This window comes from Benincasa hispida, chromosome 5 (assembly GCF_027475165.1).
Source record: "Benincasa hispida cultivar pf3 chromosome 5, pf3_genome.v1.1, whole genome shotgun sequence".
Classification (NCBI taxonomy): Eukaryota; Viridiplantae; Streptophyta; class Magnoliopsida; order Cucurbitales; family Cucurbitaceae; genus Benincasa; species Benincasa hispida.
The window spans coordinates 9,270,802-9,285,146 of NC_143482.1; the positions used below are offsets into that span (position 1 = coordinate 9,270,802).

Consider the following 14,345-nt stretch of genomic DNA (forward strand, 5'->3'; position numbering starts at 1 on the left):
TGAGGAATTTTATATAGCTCGACATCTATTCCAAAGCTTCTATTAAGGGAATATTGATGTGTAATTGTTGGAGAACATTCAGGAACCTTTGAAATTGCTTACTATCATCTTTCTTCTTCAGCCTGGACGGGAAAGATGGAGGATCCCGCTGTACTCTTTGTTTATTTGGCTATTCATTGAGGTCCTATGCTTGCTGTGCTGTAATGACTGGAGGTTGCATTGATTTAGAATTCAAGTCTTGATGAGATTCATCTCTTGTAGATGTACTTACTTCTGAACTGGTAATTTTTCCACTATTGGTTGATTGGTCATCATCGACAGTTAAATTTGCTGGTCTTGTTATTGAATCTGGTACTGGTGGCACTAGGGTTGTTGTCTTACCACTTCTCAATGTCACTGCTTGACATTGCTCTTTACCTCACAGCCCCGATGCTCTTGAACTGCTGAGCAGCGTACCAGGCACTTTATTCTTCAACTCAATCATAAGCTGTTCAATCTGTTCTTCCAAATCGCTAAGGGATGCAGCTTACGACTGTCTAATTGCCTCGCTCTTTTTGATATAATGTTTCAATGACGTGTTCAGAGACGAGGTACTGCAAAAGGTATCAGATAAGAACGGTTGGTCATAGGGTGGTATACTTTGAGAACTACTTAGGCTATGGTCCGGATTAATTAAGACTGGAGGGTTGCCTCGATTCCCTTGATAACTATTCTAATGAAAGTTGTGGCTCCCTTGGTTGTGATTCCCATCCCAACTCAAAGTTGGGTGATTCCGCCAACCAGGGTTGTAGGTGTTGCCAAATGGTTCATTGTAGACAGAGTATACGAGCTGTTGATTCCACTGGCAGACTTCTGCTGGATGTCCCTCTCCACATTGAACGTAGTTTATTGCGGCCACGTGTGTCAACGCATTAACTTGAGCTGAACCTTGAGAGCGATGTCTTTGTTGATTAGCCATAGTCTGAAGGAGCGAGGTCATTATGGTCATCTAGTCTACTAGTGTGCTCATTGAATCAATTGGCACAACGACATCTTCTGCTCTCTCTTGCTTCAGACCTCTTTCCTCGAACCCGGTATCAATCCACTCATCTGAATGTCGCGAGATGCAATCCAAGATGCTCTTTGCTGCCGTATATGATCTGTCCATTAATCCTCCTACTGCGGAGGCATCAGCAACTACTTGTGTTGGTTGGTCTAAGCCATTGTAAAAAATCTCCATTAGAATGCCATCGATCTCGATATGTAGACAGCTCTTCCCTAGTTGTCAGAATCGCACCCAGGCGGTGCTCAAAGTTTCACAACCCTTTTGTTCAAAATTCAACACATCCCTATGTCTCCTTGCATTGATGACCGGAGGGAAGAATCTATTCATGAACCTTTCGACCAACTGGTCCCATGCGTTAATCTCATCTGGCTCTAACGACTGAGCCCACCTCTTTGCTTCATCCCGCAGTGTGTACGAGAAAAGATATAATCTAAGTCCTTCTTGAGTTACACCAGGCATGGAGAATACGCTGCACATGTCTACAAAGCTCGTCAAATGAGCATGCGGGTCTTCTCCTTGTAATCCTCCGAATTGCCCCACATTCTGAATCATCTGTAGCATAATCGGTCGTATCTCAAAGCTTACATTCTCTTCAACCATGGGTCTTGAAAATTCTTGGAGAGTAGTTATAAAAATCCGGCGCCGCATAGTTCGTCATAGGAATGTTGCGGTCAGCAACAAGAAATATGGAGTCTTGCGCTGGCCAATTTTCCCTTTGATTCCCTGCGGGTGCTTCGTTATTATTAGCCATGCTTCTTCACCGTTTAATTCGGCCCTGATGTGCTCTTGCTTGAAAAATACACTAGATCTATGGGTCACCTTAGAATTTCTAGATCACTCTAGTACTCATAAGTCATCAGACTGCTCTTCGCGATAAACAACCAGTACAAAGAGATCTATCCTGCAAAATATCACAAACATACTCAACAATAACTGTTACCAATCCCCAACAACGGCGCCGTAAACTTGATATGCAGAATGTAATCTTATGCTGTGTTGTTGCTCATGCACACTTTATGTAATACTACTTCTAGAGGTATGCGTTATTAATGGAATGCTTGTAGTATGCTATGCAATGTCACAAGTTTCCTTGTGCTGAAACCAAGTATACTTCCAACGCAAGTTTCTTGAAGTGATCCTAGGTCGAACACAGGGATTTCGTAGTTAATGCGTTACGTTCGTGATATATGTGACCGGGGGTTTTTCAATTAATAAAAAGAGTGTGTGTGTACAAGTATTTAAAATTGCGGTAAAGTAAAATATTGTGGTAAAGTAAAGTTGCGGTAATAAAATAAAGTGCGATAAAAGTAAACCTAAGCTATTATGATACGAGATACAGGAACATGATACTGAGTTCGAAACTGACTGTGAAGATTATACAAAGGGTCGTGTTATGCGGTGACAAGTCTTTATGTATGAAACAGCAGTAGAAAAGATAACTAGTATAAACATCGCAAGTTATTAATTGTGTTAAAGACATAACTACGGTTCTGCTTTCCCTTGGCGTACACCTCTCGGTGATCGGCCGTGTTCCCACATCTCTTTGGTGAAACAGGGATGAACGTAAATGAACGCAAGGTTGCTTCCATCTCTGGAAGTACTTCTCGCTTTAGTTATCCTTCGTTAGAAATTTGGAGGTACAAATTGAACAGCTTGCGAGTGAACTTAAGAATCAAGTGCCTGGTATGCTGCCTAGCAGCTCAGGAGCATCGGGACCATGCAGTAAAGAACAATGTCAAGCAGTGACATTGAAAAGTGGCAAGACAACGGTTCCCGTGCCACCAGTATCGGATTCAATAGAAAGGCCAGTAGACGTAATCAATAATGATGACCAATCAACCACGAACAATAGAACCACCAGTTCAGAAGGAAATACCTCTACAAAGAGTGAATTCAAAATCACCGCAACCTTCAGCTCCTAAAACACAAAAAGCAAAGGACCTCAATGAACAACCAATTGAACAAGAAGTACGGCAGGATCCTCCACCTTTTCCATCAAGGCTGAAAGATGACAGTAAACAATTCAAGAGGTTCCTGGATGTTCTCCGACAATTACATATCAACATTCCCTTAATAGAAGCTTTGGAACAAATGCCGAGCTATGTGAAATTCCTCAAGGACATACTTGCCAACAAAAGGAAGATTAAAACGGTCGCATTAACATATGAGTGTAGTGCGCTTTTTCAGAATAACATCCCCACTAAAATGAAAGATCCAGGGAGTTTCACATTGCCGTGCTCAATAGGGGGAAAAAGTTGGAAATGCGCTGTGTGATTTGGGGGCAAGTATAAACCTAATGCCCTTGTCAATCTTCAAAAAGTTAAATATCGGTAATGCAAGACCCACGACAATTACGTTACAGTTGGCCGATAAATGATAACTTATAGAAATACAAGTTATTTATGCTGTCTTATTTAGTTATTGCGGCCAAAAGAGAAGGAATATGTGTCGATTGTATGAAAATTAGCTCAGAAATACAATAATTATGAATTATCGCAATTACACCCACTAATATCATCAAGATGGTAGAAGAGGATATTTCTATTCTGTTTTGTAGGAAACCAAGTCACCGCTTGCAATCAAGGCTCAATGAGAAACTGAATAACACATCTCTGTTACATTGCGCCCGTCAAACCACAATGAAGAGACGATCAACGCAATGACGACGCAATGCAACAGTCGATCCCGAGTTGAATTTCAACCGCATGTGGGAATAAAAATAAAACTGCATGCGAGCACACGATCGAAAGATGCAGCTGAGCGACGCAAACACGGAGTATTGTGACACGTGTACAACTAACTATTATGCATATTTGACGGTCTGATTGCATAACAGAAGGAAAATTATCCCACCATCTTCAGAATTTCCGTAACAATAAGTGGGGTCCACAAGGCAAAAGTCAAAGCTTTTCACCTATAAATACCCCCACAGATTTCAGAGAAGATATACTTGATACGAGGACTAATTCATGCTAGATTACTGAGAGAGAGGCTGAGCTGAGTACTGATCGGAAGAAATCCGGGAAGAAAAGAGACAAGGCCGAGAGATGAGTCTCAGTGCGATTTGGCCAGATCCCCACCGTGAAGCTCTGTGCTTAGATCCCTACTACCGGTTGAGTAAGCTTGAGAGGGAAGCTCATCCTTCCACACGATCCATTCACACTGGCAATCAAATCTTCATCCAGATCGACGCCAAGACGTTGGTGCTTATTTGTATTTGTTTCTACCTCTATTCTCTACCTCTATTCATCAACTGTATTTCATCTTCTTAATTTCTTCATTCACAAATCATGTATCAGACGTTAAGTAGTGTTATTGAATGTCTTGATCCTTTCCATTTCCACTTCTCTGTTTATCTCCGTTCTTCCATTAATCATTTTCTCCATGAAGTTTTCTTAATACCTTGGTAATTAATATGGATTAAACGAGTAACTTAATATGTGTTAAAGAGATAAGTGCGTTTAGCTAAGGCATGCTAGACGACATCTTCACTTGTGAGAGCAGAAGTGAAGAAGTCATTCTGATCTATCGAGAGAAGGTTAGAATAATGCATTGACTAAAGCGAGTAGTACTTCCAGAGATGGAAGAAACCTTGCATTCATTACGTTCGTCTCTGTTTCACCACAGAAATGTGGGAATGCGGTCGATCACCGAGAGGTGTACGCTAAGGGAAAAGCAGAACAATACTTATATCTTTATCGCAATTAAGGACTTGCACCTTTATATTAGTTATTTTTTCTCTTTCTGCACCGCACATAAGACTTGTCACCGCTTTACACGATCTTTGTATAATCTTCACAGCCAGCCTTGACCTCGGTATCTTGTATCATGAAGCCTGTATCTCGTATCATCTTAGCTTAGGTTTACTTTATCGCAATTTATTTTACTATCGCATCTTTACTGCTTTGCTTTATCGCATGATTAAATACTTGTACAAACAACCTTTATTAATTTGAAAAAACCCCTGGTCGCATATATCACAAATATAACGCAATTAACCTACAACAATCCCTGTGTTCGACCTCGGATCACACCGAGAAACTTACGATGAAATTATACTTGGTTTCAACGCAAGGAAACTTGTGACAACACACAACATACTACAAGAACATTCATTAATAACGCATATCTAGAAGTAGTATCGCATAAAGAAAATAAAGACTCATTGTATAGCTTTTAGCCATTACAAGTTTATGGCACCATTGTCGGGGAACTAGTAATGGGGACATGGACTTGAGCCTTGCTTGCATCATAGTACATTTTTTTGCGTTACAAGTTTATGGCGCTGTTGCTGGGGATTGGTTAATGGTTTATTGTTTGAGTATGTTTGTGGTATCTTGCAGGACAAATCTCGTTGTACTGTCTGTTCAACGCGAAGAGCAGTTTGACAGTTTATGAGTATTGGTGCTGAACTAGAATTCGAAGCTGACCCTGAGATCGAGCGTACCTTTCGCGCATGGGCACGTCAGAATTAGATAAGGCGAAAGAAAGCAGTGAGTATGGCAGATAATAATGACAATGCGGTTCCCGTAGTAAATCAAGGGGCTATTCGACCAGCACAGGATCCTGTGTTCCTGGCTGCTGATCGCAACATTCTCATGAGGAATTATGCAGCACCTAACCTGTACGACTTTTCTCTTGGGATTTCGAGGCCTACTGTTGAGGAGAACTCAAGGTTCAAAATAAAATCGGTCATGTTACAAATGATCCAAAATGCAGGGAAATTTGAGGGTCTGCAAGGTGAAGACCCGCATGCCCACTTGACCAGCTTTGTCGAAATGTGCGGAAACTTCTTATTACCTGGCGTTACCTCAAAAAGAATTAGACTGTATTTTTTCCCATACACCTTGAGGGACGAAGCCAAGAGGTGGGCTCACTCATTGGAGCCAAACGAGATTACATCATGGGACCAACTGGTGGAGCAATTCATGAAGAAGTTCTTCCCACCGGCCGTCAACACAAGGCAACGGAAGGACGTGCTGAACTTTGAGCAAATAGAAAATGAGATCCTGAGCACCGCCTGGGTGCGATTTAGAAGATTGGGGAAAAACTGCCCGCATATCGGGATCCCCGATTGCATTTTGGTGGAGACCTTTTATAACGGCCTGAACAGATCGACGCAGGCTATTGTTGACGCCTCCGCGGTAGAAGATTTTATAGACAAAACGTATACAGAGGCCAAGGTCATCCTTGACCGCATATCACGGAACATGGATGATTGGATTGATGATGGCTATGGAGGCCGAGGTGCCGCAAGAAGAAAGAACGAAACTGCCATTGTCCCTGTGGAGACAATGACCACACTGGCCACTCAGATTGCCGCGTGACCTCGATCCTTCAATCGATGGTAATCAATCAAGGAGCCGTCTCCCAACAATCAGCGCAACCTGCTATGCCGACTCAAGTGGCCGCAATAAGTTGCGTTAATTGTGGAGGGGCTCATGTAGCAGAAATGTGCCCATCGAATCTCCAGCAAGTATCCTCCATCCAAAGCAACCCCTTCAGCAACACCTACAATCCTAGCTGGAGGAGCCATCCTAACTTTGGTTGGGGAGGTAATCCTAACCAAGGGGGGCCAATCAACCATCAAAGTGGCAGTCGAGGGAACCCTCCTTTTCACCATAACCAGGGGCAACCAAGGCAATCGCATAACCAGCAGCCCTCATCTTCAAACACCTCTGGAAGCTCATTGGAGGCCCTGCTGAAACAATACATGGATAAGAATGACGCAGTAATGCAGGCGCAGGTGTCTTCAATTCAGAATTTAGAGATCCAAGTGGGCCAACTGACATCTGAGCTGAGAAATAGAACACTAGGTACGTTGCCCAGCAACTCAGAAGCCTCGGGATCTAATGGAAAGGAGCAATGTCCCTAGGACATTGGGCAGGCAAGCTGGACCGCCTGCAGAGATGTGGATTGCGCTCATTCAAAGAAACACATCTTCCGGTCTATATCTCACATCTATGTTTAAATGCCTTCTTTAAATTTCTATCTTATTGAATTCCTGAATTTTGTCTTTACTTCTTCATTTAATGCATTTCATGAATTTATGAATTTATTCTTCATTTATTTTCCTTGCATTTATTTCTGTACCATCTTTAATTCTTTTAACTTTTCTGTAATTAATGCGTTAGTCCTTAATTGGTGAATGAATGAGAAATAAAGAATAATTTATTGCCACAATTCATAGCAACTTGCATTGATGAAAAAATAAATAAAATGAAACAATTAACAACCAGTATGCAAGGCGATAATGGATGTATCTTAAACCAATAAGATACGCTTTGCGTTCACCCAACTCAAATGTGTTGAGCCGAGGGGTGTGTTGCGCGCATGTGTATCCTTTGCCCGTCCTTAGCTAAATGCAGTATGTCGAGGTAGTGATGCGCTGGTAGCAATGCCGTGCACCCGATCCTCCAGAAATGTGTTTAGTTAAGGGGTGTGTTGTGGGGATGCATGCGTTGTTGCCCATCCTCTTCGAAGATATAGTTGCGTTGGTGAGCACATTGCGTTAATCTTTACCTTGCATCCATTCGAATAAAACATTAAAGAAAATTCTTTTTGCAATTTGAGAAGTCCAATCGTTTCGTATTCCAAAGAAATGATGACTCTACAGACGAAAGGACGTTTTTCTAAAATCTCATAAATGAAGGAAGTTCGAACGATGGGCCTTTTGAGTGTCTCGAGCCTTGTCGCCACAAAAAAATCACATTGGGCCCACTACGACCCAACCTATAAATAGGAACCCTTCCCCGTCTGTGAACTCTTTACCTCATTTGCAAACTGAAAACCCTAGCGCCCAACATACAGAGCTTTCTTCTTCTCCGAAACCCTAGCAACCTTTCCAATTCTCCCAAGCTTATCATCCATGGCCGACCAAGCTTCCCAACCTTCTGCTTCAACCTCAACTCCTTCCACTGACCAAATCTTCATGCGAGAGGAAGTGTTCCTTGCTGCCAGTCACTGTCTGGTTGCCCAACCTCACACCGTCCCTAGAATCGCTGGTAGAACCCGGAGAAACCCCTTAACCGTCAGACCTCCTCAGTTCAAGAGGGGCAAAGCACTGAGAGCACCCCAATTCCAACTCCTGCCATCTCAACTAAGAGTGAGAAGAAGAGACGCGATGACTCGGAGGTGTTTGGTAACATTCTGAGAAATCTGGAGCAGGGAGGAGGATTACTCGAGGCAGGGGTTGTAAACCAACCATTGTCGACAGAGGAGGTGACGGTGGCAGTGGCTGAAGAGATGGTTGAAAGAGGAACTCTGGCCTTAGAGACTTCTGAGGTGACTGCCAATGCAGAAACCTATGACAGAACCTCCAAAATTGCGGTGGTTGAGGTTACGATGGATGAGGTTGTAGTGGAGACGCAACCAGAAGTAGTTGAAGAGAAAAAGAAGAAGAAGAAAAGCAAAGGGAGAAAGGTTGGAAAGGCCGATTCTTCTCATCATCGCAAGGAGAAAAAGAATAAAGAAAAGAAGGATGATGATGAAGATGAGGAGGCCAAGAAGGAAAGGAAGAAAGAGAAAGAAGAAAGAAGAATGCGCTGATGAGAAGAAAGACGCCTAAGAAAAGAAGAAGAAAAGAAGAAGAAAAGAAGAAGAGGGCTGCGAACCCTGAAAAGAATGGAGAATCAACCTCCGTAAGGGAGGACAGGGGGGAAACAACCCAATTGATGGAGTCGGCACAACCTTAAACAATGCAAGTGGTTGTGATCGGCGAAGGTGAAGAAGGAGAAGGTACTCCCCTGATGCGGTGTCGCAGGGAGAATGAGCCGCAAGAGTCTACTGTTGACCCTCAAAGATTGATCATCGCATTAGAGGAGAAAGATAGAAGGAGAAAAGAAGAGGAGGAGAAAAAGGAGAAAATGGAGCATGCAAAACTCATCATGACAGAAGGAAATCGCAGAAGAAGACTGCAAGATGAGGAAATGCGCTGTAATAATGAGATTGCAAGGCTCGAAGTGATAAGGCAGCGCGAGGAGGTACAACGTCTGTTGCTGGCCTCCAAGCAATTTGTAGAAGAGTTCAAGAAAGAAGAAAGAGAAAAGGAAGAGGAAGAGAAAAAGAAGAAGGGAGAAGAGGAGAGAAGATTGGAAGAACAGAAAGAGAAGAAGCGCGAAGCTAATAGGCGGCGCTTACAGAAGAAGAAGGGTAAAGAACTCGCAGAACGCGAGAAGAAGGAACAACGCAAAGAGCAGGAGAAGATGTAAAGGCAAGTAGCCTGCCTTGCATTGGCCAAAGAAAAGGGCAAGGCAATCACAGAAAGTAGCAAGCTCGTGTTGGCAAAGAAGCATCCATCGAAGAGAAAAGAGAATGATGACATACTGATAGAGATGGGCTTCTATCCTGCGCCAACACCACTACCTGACCTCATCACAAGTGTGATTGTGGAACATGGCTGGGACACCTTTTGCCAATGCCCAGCCATTATTGTGCCACAGGTAGTGAGGAACTTCTACCGCGGGCGTCTACACAGAACCAGGGATGCGGTGACCTTCAAAGGAGAAACGATGTCCTTCAGTGCAAAGGACATCAATGAGATATACCAAATGAAGGATAACCCAGATGCACTAGGGAACAAAATTATTGATGACCCCACGAGCAACAAATGGAAGATGTGCTGAGAGTTTTAACGCAACCGGGCACAAAGTGGTCGGTTTCACTCAAAGGCATCCGCACCCTGGCATCCAAGTCCTTGCTTCCAGAGGGAAGGCTTTGGGTCTACTTGGTCAAGAAGCGGATGATCCCAACAACGCATGATAAGACGATTTCAAGGGATCGAGTCATGGCCGCATACTGCATCGCACACAGCATTCCAATTGACGTAGGGCAACTGATCGCAAGACAACTCAGAGCACTGGTGGGGCACATCCGAGGGCAGTACTTCTTTTCGTGGACTGTTTCAAGTCTGTGCCTAACAACGGGCATAGGCATTGATGAAGAGCCTATACCTAAATTCCACGACCTCATCAATATAAAGATCTTGAGGTTGCTCCTCAAAGACTCCCCACATTACCTTGAGCTACCCTTAAAGAGGCCCACAATTGATTTCAATGCGCCGCAGGAACCAAAGCCTAAGAGACAACGCAGAGAAGACAAGGGAAAAGAAAAGGTCCAAGAGTCACCAATGCATGATCCAGAACCTTTGGACCCTTTGCCCTTGGTAATTTGCCCTCTAAGCCCTCCAAGCCCACTTGAACAACCTTTTTCTCCACTCCATGAACACATCACCAATCTTCTCCTCGTTTCCAATTCTCCAACTGATTACCCAGCAGCCCTAACTTCACACTCAGCATCCTCATCGCAACCCCTCTTCCCATCGCCGTAAGTTGATGACCCACATGATTTGGGTGAAGGCACCTTTACCCAACCCCAAAACGATGCTGGCGAAACATCACAGGCAAAACCTTCCATCACCTCCCTGGCTGCTGAGTTAGCCGAAATACGGTCCCTTCTCTCTCAACAACATCAACTTTTTGCTCAACAGCAAGCCTTCTACAATCAAAGATTTGAGGTGGTAATGGAGCAAATCGATGATATAAAGCGCAGTGCTGCCACATCAAGGGAGGCGTTGATCAACATGCAGCACAATATTTATAAGGTCCATCGACACCAATGACAGATTGTGGAGCGCAACCAGGAGTATTTCAATTTTCTCACCGCATATCTTCATGATCCGATGGTGCCGCTGCATCTCAGGTAGCACTTGAATTTTGATGAAGCTCCCTTAGTACCGCCTCCAAACCCTTTGTCAGATCCTCTTGCTCCTCAGCAATAATCCTCACATTTTTTTTATGCGGCCATTCTGCAATATTTCAATTCATTATTTTTTTTTCTAAAGTTAACGAAATTCTTTGATTCTTTGTACAGGCGAAAATTTTTGTATTGTGTTAATTCTTAATTCTCTGTATTCTTTGTTAATATTCAATACAATTGAGTATATATTCACTCCTTTTTGCCTGTACCCTTTTTCTTTATCATCCTTTGTCAATATTTGCAATATTCTGATCTTCTATTTCTGCGTTCTTCATTGCACTGCCATGATGTAATATATGTTTATACTTGGAAACATTTTCCATACTTTGTAAATTCTGACTAACACTTAGTTAATTCTTAGTTAGCAGTACTTTACCTTTTATCTTTCAAAGTTCTGCTCAAACTTTCATTCTGAAATTTTCTTCTAAGTGTTTGTCTAGTCTATCCAAACAACGCAATGAGAACCTTGCGCATCTTTAAATTTCGGGGTGGGGAAGGTCTGAGCAGATAAGATCAAGAATATACGGTCATTAAGAAAATGCATTCATTTCCAAAAAAAAAAAAAAAATTTATGCAAAACTCCAATGTCAGCGCAAGGGAAACCTAAAAAATGTTCCCAACCCGATAAGAGTTTAGTTGTAAAAGAAGCTTGCTCGTACTTAGATGTTCGTATGACACCTGTAGGAGCAAGCCAAAACAAAGGTGGGTTTCTAAGAACAACGCAGTATGAAAATGAAAAGAAAAAAAAATATAAAAGAATGCAAGAGACAACTCCTTTGAATATCATGAGTTAAAGTTGAAATTGGCACACAACCGTAGTTGGATGTTTGCATGAAACCCGTGGGAGCAAGCCAAAACGAAGAATGTAACCATGACCAACAATCTCTAATAAATTACGCAAAATTTGACCATCGCATATAGATGCATTAAGTTGTTTTGACAGAGAAAGAGAAAACATTTTTATAAAAACTAGAAAAGCATTTTTGAGCAGAAATTTGTTATATAGAAGAATAAAGTAGGGCTTGTTAAGAATTAACAAGGATAGAAGGAAATTGCGATGTCAAGTGATGTGCCTAAGTGTAACATTCGAAGCAGCCAATCGACGCAAAAATATAAGAGGGGAATTGAGCTTTATTGCCTTAGTAGAAGATATACTTGAGGATAAGCATATATCCAAATTTGGAGGTGTGATAACTTAGAAATACAAGTTATTTATGCTGCGTTATCTAGATATTGCGGCCAAAAGAGAAGGAATATGTGTCGATTGTATGAAAATTAGCTCAGAAATACAATAATTATAAATTATTGCAATTACACCCACTAATATCATCAAGATGGTAGAAGAGGATATTTCTATTCTATTTTGCAGGAAACCAAGTCACCGCTTGCGATCAAAGCTCAACGAGAAACTAAATAACGCATCTTTGTTACATTGCGCCCGTCAAACCACAATGAAGAGATGATCAACGCAATGACGACGCAATGTGAAAGTCGATCCCGAGCTGAATTTCAACCGTATGCAGTAATAAAAATAAAACCGCATGCAAGCACACGATCGAAAGATGCAGCTGAGCAACGCAAACGCGGAGGATTGTGACACGTGTACAACTAACCGTTGTGCATATTTGACGGTCTGATTGTATAACAGAAGGAGTAATTATCCCACCATCTTCGAAATTTCCATAACAATAAGTGAGGTCCACAAGGCAAGAGTCAAAGCTTTTCACCTATAAATACCTCCATAGATTTCAGAGAAGATATACTTGATACGAGGGCTAATTGATGCTAGATTACAGAGAGAGAGGCTGAGCTGAGTATTGATTGGAAGAAATCCGGGAAGAAAAAAGACAAGGCTGAGAGGTGAGTCTCAATGCGATTTGGCCAGATCTCTGCCGTGAAGCTCTGTGCTTAGATCCCTGCTACCGGTTGAGCAAGCATGAGAGGGAAGCTCATCCTTCCACACGATCCATCCATGTCGACAAGAAAATCTTCATCTAGATCGGCGCCAAGACGTTGGCGCTAATTTGTATTTATTTCTAACTCTATTCATCAACTGTATTTCATCTTCTTAATCTCTTCATTCACAAATCATATATCAGACATTTAATAGTGTTATTAAATGTCTTAATCCTTTCCATTTCCACTTCTCTATCTATCTCCGTTCTTCCATTAATCGTTTTCTCCATGAAGTTTTCTTAATACCTTGGTAATTAATATGGATTAAACGAGTAACTTAATATGTGTTAAAGAGATAAATGCGTTTAGCTAAGGCATGCTAGACGACATCTTCACCTGTGAGAGCAGAAGTGAAGATGTCATTTTGATCTATCGAGAGAAAGTTAGAAGAATTCGTTGACTAAAGCGAGTAGTACTTCCAGAGATGGAAACAATCTTGCGTTCATTACGTTCGTCTTTATTTCACCACAGAAATGTGGGAACGCGGTCGATCACCGAGAGGTGTACGCCAAGGGAAAAGCAGAACAGTACTTATATCTTTATCGCAATTAAGGACTTGTGCTGTTTATATTAGTTATTTTTTCTCTTTCTACGCCGCACATAAGACTTGCCACCACTTTACACAATCTTTGTATAATCTTCACAACCAACTTTGACCTCGGTATCTTGTATCATGAAACCTGTATCTTGTATCATCTTAGCTTAGGTTTACTTTATCGTAATTTATTTTACTATCGCATCTTTACTGCTTTACTTTACTTTATCACATGTTTAAATACTTGTACAAACAACCTTTATTAATTTGAAAAAACCCCTAGTCGCATATATCACAAATATAACGTAATAAACCTAAAACAATCCCTGTGTTTGACCTCGGATCACACCGAGAAAATTGTGGTGAAATTATACTTGGTTTCAATGCAAGGAAACTTGTGACAACACACAACATACTACAAGAATATTCGTTAATAACACATATCTAGAAGTAGTATCACATAAAGAAAATAAAGACTCATTGCATAGCTTTTAGCCATTATAAGTTTATGGTACCGTTGCTGGGGAACTAGTAACGAGGATATGGACTTGAACCTTGCTTGCATCATAGTACAATAGATCAATAACACATCCAGAGGAAAAAATAGAGTATGTACTTGTGCAAGTGGATAAGTTCATCTTCCCTGCAGACGTTATCATATTAGATTATGAAGCTGATATTGAAGTGCCTATCATCTTGGGTCGCCCATTTCTTGCAACAGGGCGAGCACTGATCGATGTACAGAAAGGAGAACTAACCATCAGGGTCGAAGATCAACAATTTAAGTTCAAGTTCTCAATGCGTTGAAATACCCGATTGATATGGAAAATTGTCAATATGTTGGAGAACTGCATGAAGAACATTGGCATGAGCCTAAAGAAGAATCAGAGGAAGAAAACTTTGGGATCGGCGCAATGTGGGACAAAAATTGTGCCGTAATACAAATTGAGTCAGATTTTGAAACAATTAAGATATCTGAACGAACAACGCATCGTACTAAGCCATCTTTAGAAGAACCACCCATGTTAGAGTTGAAGCCGTTGCTAGTGCACC

General features: G+C 41.8%; 1 pseudogene; it reads left to right on the forward strand.

Annotated features, from left to right (window-relative positions):
• Positions 1 to 2,872: 2,872 nt before the first annotated feature.
• LOC150035892 (uncharacterized) lies at positions 2,873 to 14,099 on the forward strand (annotated as a pseudogene).
• Positions 14,100 to 14,345: the final 246 nt, after the last annotated feature.